The following is a 7500-nucleotide window of genomic DNA, read 5'->3' as shown; positions in this document are numbered from 1 at the left end:
CCTTTTCGATATCATCGTGAACAACCATCCTCCCACGCACCTCTTGGCCCTCATCCCTGTACCTGACATTCCATCCACTCACTCTTTCAATTTTTCTCGTAATCGGCGAAAAGAGAACATTCTCTTGTTGTCGTTGTTGTTGTTTTTGTTTATTATTATTATTATTTTTTTTTTATTTCTTATTCTTTTTTGCTTGGTACAACAAATCCCGTTCTTTCCAGTTCATATACTTATCGAATTTAATTCCTCCCGAGACACACCATATCGAATTGTCGTCGCCGTCATCATCGTCCTGAAGTATATCGTAGACTTTCTCGACGTTTTTTCTTTTTCTTTGTTTTTCTTTTCTTTTTTTTTTTTTTTTTTTTTTGTTTTTTTTTTTTTTTTTTTATTCTTTCTTTCTTCGGAAGCTATTGCTATAGTCACGGTTTTAACTTCGTCGTCTACCAGTGAATAAACGAGAACCGCTTGAATCCCATTCGTTAAGGCACAATATCGCTTAATTTCCGAAAGCACTACGCGCGAAAAGCCAGCGGGTGGCAATTCAATCGTGGCCCGCGGCGTTCTGTGAAAACGAACCTTAATTCGGATCTCTCTCTCTCTCTCTCTTTTTCCCTTTATCTGTTTATATCTATCTATCTATCTATCTATCTCTGACCCGTCTTCTTCATCCTATATTCACTCCTATACTCCTCTCTCTCTCTCTCTCTCTCTCTCTCTTTCTCTTCAATTTCTACGGATGAAAACAGGAAGAACGGTGCAACGACAACGACGACATGGAGAGGGATAGTGGGAAGGAGGAGGAGGAGGAGGAGGAGGAGGAGGAGGAGGAGGAAGAAGAGAAGGAGGGAGGATTAGCACGGTGTTGTTTACATTTCTCACCAAGTTTCCCTTTCTTTCTCTCTTTTTCTCTCTGTCTCGCTATCTCTCTTTTTCTTGCTTCTCTGTACCGTGAATTATAGTAAAATTAGTTTTGCTAGAAAATAGGAGTGAAAGGAGAAGAAGAGGGAGGTGAAGTTTCGCTCGATGATTCATGATAGCGTCCATCGACAAGGTACTCCTGTTGTGTGCATACACATTTCTTCCGAACGAAATGGTAATCATATTTCGTGATAGATAGATAGATAGATAGATAGATAGATAGATAGATAGATAGATAGATAGATAGATAGATAAATAGATAGATAGATAGGTAGGTAGGTAGGTAGGTAGATATGTACGTAGGTAGGTAGACAGGTACACGAACAATCCGTCGTTATTTATCGTAAAGACATTTATAAAAAGATCCTACGCGCGTACGATCTTTCATATCTCTCAAGGATATCTCGTTAAATTTGATTATTCTTTTAAGAATGTATTACGAAGAATAAAAACGTACAAACAAACAAACAATGAAAGTCGAGAGCAAATATTTTGAAATTATTATCCTCACATAATTGGGAGTTTGAAATTTAAATTAAGGATAAATATAATACATCGTATTATATTATTATTTGTTGGAACTATCGTTATAAATTATTTTATAGGGAAGAATTATAATATACGATGATTTTCTTTTCTTTCTTCTTCTCTCTTTCTCTCTCTCTCTCTCTCTCTCTCTCTCTCTCTTAGATTAGAAATATTTCGACACTTAGAAGAAGTGATTTTTTGTAAATTTTTTGTTTGTCCATCTTTTTTATTTCTTCCTAGAAAGAGAACAATGTCGCGGCTACATCGATACTCGAAAAGAGGTGCAAATATAAAATAGATTTAGAACGAAGAGAAGAAGATAAAAGGAAAATAGAAAGAGGAGGATGACGTCGGCCATCCATTCCATCCGTCCGTCCATCCATCCGTCCGTCGGTCGGTCGGCCCGTTCGTTCATTCGTTCATTCGTTCGTTCGTCTATCCGTTCATGCGGCAGAAGGAAACAAAGGATAACGAGGCGCGAAAATCGCTTAACGTGATTGGCCATCGATCCTACGGGGAAACTTATCTCGCCCATTGCTCGTTCGCCAAGCCAATAAAGGATACCCCTGGACCTTTCCATGGGATTAAATATCCCGAGGCAATTTACCTCTTTCGAGCGTCCTCCCTTCTTCTCTCTATTTCACTTCTTTCCCCCTTCTCCTTTCTTCTTCTTCTTCTTCTTCTTCTTCTTTTTCTTCTCTTTTTCCTTCACTATATTCATCTTCTTTTCCTTCTTCTTCCTTACCTCCTACTCATCCTCGTCGTCTACTTTCTTCTCTTCTATCAACCGTATAGAATCGCCCACGCCAGAGATTTCTTCGCTAGGCGAACGTTTCCTTCTGTAAAGACAGGAAATGCGTTTAACGGTAGATAGAAGAAGACGGACAGACAGACGGAGAGAGAGAAAGAGAAAGAGAGAGAGAGAGAGAGAGAAGAAAAAGAACAATGAGAAGGGGATAAGTCAAGAGAAAAGTCGAGATTGCTTTAAATTTAATTATAACTCGAATGAGATCGGTCGAAGCGAAGCAACCATCAGTGACAGGTATTTCTTAATATCCTTTTTCACTTTGACTACGGATTCCTTTCGATAGCGAAAAACGTCCTTTGCTTTTGCTTTATCCTTTATCCCCCTCCTCTCTCTCTCTCTCTCTCTCTCTCTCTCCCCCTTCCTTCCTGTATCTATCTATGTTCCATCTTTTTTAAATTTTTTATATTATATCAACGTGTTGCTTTCATTGAGACTGAATCATAAATGACGTTTACGATTATGACAATACGATACGTAACTCTAAGAACCGATCGATGAAATCTTTTATTTCATTTTCCACGAATATATTCTTTTATCTATCCTACTTCTTATATTTATCTACTGTTTATATTTATTTTCTATCTTTTTCTTTTTTGAATCGAAACTCCAAATTCCTATTATATTTCGATGAAGCTTAAAAGAAGCCACGGCTATTTTCTCGTCTATCGACGTTGGCTCGAATGTTCGAAACAAACAAACAAAAAAATAAACGAAGAAAGAAAGAAAGAAAAAAAAAAAAAAAAAAGAAAGAAACACGAAAGGAAAAAAAAAGACTCGAAAGAAATAAAAAAAAGTAGAAACCCTTTAACTTTCTTGTCTGTATGTCTATTGAAATAGAAAGAAGACTATAGCGTATGTATGTATACGCTCTTTGCTCCGCCGTTATGCGAACGATGGTTTTCTTCTATCTTGAATCAATGTTCTGGAACGAAGTCTATAAATATTGTTTTTTGCGAATATTCTTTATTTCTCTCTCTCTTTCTCTCTCTCTCTCTCTCTCTCTCTTTCTCTATTTCTCTCACTTTTCTCTAATTTCCTGTTTCGTCGCATTCAATTGACTTTTTATATAATATATATATATATATATATATATATATATATATATATATAAAGTAGATGTTTATTTCTTTCTATCTATAAATTTAATTAGAAATTCTTTGAATTCGTTCGTTTATGATATAAAAATTAATCATATAAAATGAAACAAATATCTATGTGTTCATCTTAAAAGAATGATTATGGTTAATTTATAAAGTACCTTATATAGATACACAGACACACACACACACACACACATATATATATATATATGTATATATTTATATTATATATCATTACAATTAATTAAAAATTCTTTGAATTTGTTAATTTACAATATAAAATTTATCCATATGGAATAAAATGAATTTGTATGAACTGTACGCCAAAAAGAATGATTAATACAAGTACGTATATCTAAAACTATCTTATATGGACACACACATATACACACACACACATATATATATATATATATTATTCGTCGATAAAATTAATTATAAATTCTTTGAATTCGATATAAAATTTATTCATATGAAACAACAAAAAATTTTTATCGATTCGCCTGAAAAGAATCATTTTCGATATATTTAAAACTATCTTATACAGTTATACAGGTATATACCTATGTATATATATATTTATATATAAATAAATATATATATATATATGCATACGTCTTTTCTGAGTTGTGCTCGCTACTATGTAGCGTGAGAGACGCCACGGGCGAGCAAGAAATGGATCAGGTAGCGCGCAATTTAGACACGAAAGAACGAGTTCGCTCTGCCTCGGGACGTATTTAGACAGATAAATCGCTGCTTCGCGAACTCGGCAATCTCTCTCTCTCTCTGTCTCTCTCTCCCTCTCTCATTCTCTCATTCTCTCACTCTCTATCTCCCTCTTTATCTCTCTCAGTGGACCATTGCTGAAGCACTCTTGCGTAAAGCGTGCGTTGGATGCTGGAAACGTGGCAACCGATCTACTATAACTATGTATACGTACTACAAGTATATCAATATAGGAGAGACCGTATGTTGTTAGACAATTAGATAGGTACGTTATTCATTTCTAAGATCGAAATGAAATTTAAATAGAAATTCAATAGAACATACTATTATAATTCATTCAATCATTTCTAGTCTGATATTAGTTGAATTGAGTTCTATTTCTTTCTTTCTTTTTCTTTTTTTTTTCTTTTTTTTTTTTTTTTATTTTAAAGTGAACGTATTCGTAAATTGAAGCAAAAAAAAAAAAGAAAGAGAAATTGAATTGAACGAAAAATAAATATGTCTTATTAAAGAAAATATAGGGGTGGGGGAGGGGGGAGGGGGAAGGAGGGAGGCAAAAGAAAAAGAAAAAAGGAGGAAAAAAAAAGGAACAAAGAAGATGAACTATTGAAAACGTTGTAATAAAAATGTTTGTAATAATAACGTTCGTAATAAAAATATTGTAATAAAAAAAACTTGATACGTTTTCAAGGTTTTCTTAAAGAAATTTAACAATCTTATTGTCAACTTGTCGCGACGCTTTATCACGGAATATAATATTTAATTTACTAACAGATAAAAGATAAAAAAGAAAAAAAAAGAAAAAATATATATATATATATATAAAGGGTAATAGAAAATAAGAGAGAAAGAATAGAAATACGGTGCTCGTATGATACGCGTTGGCATTTATCCGTACACAGTCGATGTCTACGTGTCCTATTAGAAGGATTCCCTCTTCTATCATGAGGCACGTTCGCGTCTTTATGATTCTCCCCTCGCGTTTACTCTCCTTAGGCTACGTGCGCCACCGCAGCATCCTGGTTTATGGGTCATCCGGTCGTGGCGGACGATCGTGGGATCGCGTGTTTTGTACTCTTCTGGGATTCTTGGAAACTAGGGAAAGAGAGAAAAAGAGAGAGAGAGAGAGAGAGAGAGAGAGAGAGAGAGTGAGAGAGAAAGTCCATCGACTTGACTTCTTCTACACCCTCGTAAATCGGCTTGCTTATCATATAGTTAAAGAGTTTCTCGTATTTTCAAAAGATCATCCATTTTGTAAGAATAAATTCCCGAAGGAGTTTTTGATATCGTTTAAACGTCTATCATATAATATGATAACGTAGAATAACATTTTATATATTTATTATTCGTATTTTTTCGAACGGAGAAATATACGTGCGTAAGTTACGTTCGTAAGTTCATAGATTCGATCACAAAATATATATGTATCAAAACTCGAAAGACTTTGGTAACATCTTCGTTTAGCTATTCAAAACTACTCGTGGAACTCTTAAGAGATATCTAAGACTATCTACTATCTCTCTCTCTCTCTCTCTCTCTCTCTCTCTCTCTCTCTCTTTCTCTCTTTCTCTCTCTCTTTCTCTCTCTCTCTCTTTCTTACTCTCGTTCATCTCTATCTATTCGAACTTTCTCAAAGCCTCGGTTGAAGCCTTTCACTGTGCTCGTTTATCGATCGCAACTACCGGTTGCTCCTCCGAACGATTTGACTTTGTGTGATTCGTCGTAGAAAGAAGAAACGAGGAAAAAAAAAAAGAAAAGGAAAGAGAGGAAGGAGCAGCAGCAGATGGAAAAGATAAAAAAGAAAGGATAAGAATAAAAAGAAAAAAAAAAAAAAAGAAAAAAAGGAAGAAATCCTTTTTATCACATCAGAAGAGATAGGGTAGTAGTTCTCTCTCTCTCTCTCTCTCTCTCTCTCTCTCTTTCTCTCTCTCTCTTTGTAGGAAGGAAACACGTTCAATATTTGTATGTCTGATGGATTGATCTCGTCCGTGGTATCACGATGCAATTTTTTTTCTCTCTCTCTCTCTCTCTCTCTCTCTTTCCTTCTCTTATCTATCTATCTCTTTTCTAAGAGAGTAAAAAGAGAAAAAGAGAGAGAGAGAGAGAAAATGAGAGAGAGAAAGGCACGACATGACGGTATCTCGTGCACACAAACCTAAACCGGAGACGAAAGAGCCAACAGAGAAAGAGCGAGAGAGAGAGAGAGAGAGAGAGAGACAGAGAGAAGGATGGTTGTGCAAAGGGAGGAGGAAGGCAGTGTCCAGTTATTGACCGGTAGAAGAGAAGGGTGTTTCTCGTACGTCTCCGTCGCGCCTTCCCTTCGCAATTCTTATAGCATCGTCTTTCGACGATTGACTCTTCCTTTTCTTTTTTTTTTTTCCTTTTTATTTCTTTTTATTTCCTTTTATTTCCTTTTATATTTTTTTTTCTCTGTGTCTTATCTAACCTTCTTTTATTTTATTTTATTTTATTTTATTTTATTTTATTTTATTTTATTTTATTTTACTTTATTTTATTTTATTTCCTCCACTCAACTTGAATTCTCCGTCCAACTAGATTTCACGTAGTAGTAATAATAATAATAGTAATAGTAGTAGTAGTAGCAGTAGTAGTAGTAGTTGTAGTAGTAGTAGTAGTAGATACATCTGCAGATAAATTAGAAGTCGATTAACTTTGAAATATTTTATAATATCTTACTTATAATATCTTGTTTATAATATCTTATTTAATTAATAATCATCGAAATGTATCAATTAAAATTGACATACGTTAATACAAAATAATATAATAAAAGAAATCTCGACGTATTAGAAATAAAACGTGATAAAATTTTTTTTTGTTTTCATTTTCTTCTGTTTCTTTTCTTTTCTTTTCTTTTCAGTTTTTTCTTCTTTTTTTTTCTTTTTTTTTTTTTCATTCTCCCGTTCGCTTCCCTTATTATAGTTACAAATATTCTTTTGATTTTGAAACGAAAGGAACGATTAAATATATTTAAAAGGAAAATGATTAATTGAATGATCGTAAACGAAATAGAAAAAGGAATAATCACTCGTAATAGAATTAATTTATAATAAAATTTGCCGATTGTTCATCTTATCCTTCTGTCTCAACTTTTTCTTCTTTTGAATTTTTATCTTCATCTCTCTTTCATTTTCCTTTCCATCTGACTGTTTCTTTCCTCTCGTTCCCCCACTGCACCTTCAATCCTCCCCGCCCCCATCATCCAACCTCTTATCCGACTCCTTCCCCACCCCTTTATTCTGGCCTCGTCAAATCTCATTAGAACGTTACACGCTATTCTCTTGAAAACTGATAGACGAGAAGAACGAGTTAATTCGAAAGAGAAGGATGAGCGAGACAAAGAAAGATAAAGAAAAAAAAAAAAAAAAAAAAAGAAGAGCGAGTAAGAGAGTGATG

At 34.3% G+C, this 7500-nt stretch overlaps 1 protein-coding gene across 10 annotated transcripts in view; it reads left to right on the top strand.

Annotated features, from left to right (window-relative positions):
* Window positions 1-7500, top strand: part of scalloped (TEA domain transcription factor 1 homolog scalloped) — a 173074-nt gene that overhangs the window by 141934 nt on the left and 23640 nt on the right. The gene's annotated exons all lie outside the window — the stretch shown is intronic.

Source organism: Vespa mandarinia, chromosome 1, assembly GCF_050613455.1.
Source record: "Vespa mandarinia isolate Hongniang chromosome 1, ASM5061345v1, whole genome shotgun sequence".
Lineage (NCBI taxonomy): Eukaryota > Metazoa > Arthropoda > Insecta > Hymenoptera > Vespidae > Vespa > Vespa mandarinia.
Note: the sequence above shows the minus strand (reverse complement) of the source record. Positions and strands in the feature narration are given on the sequence as shown.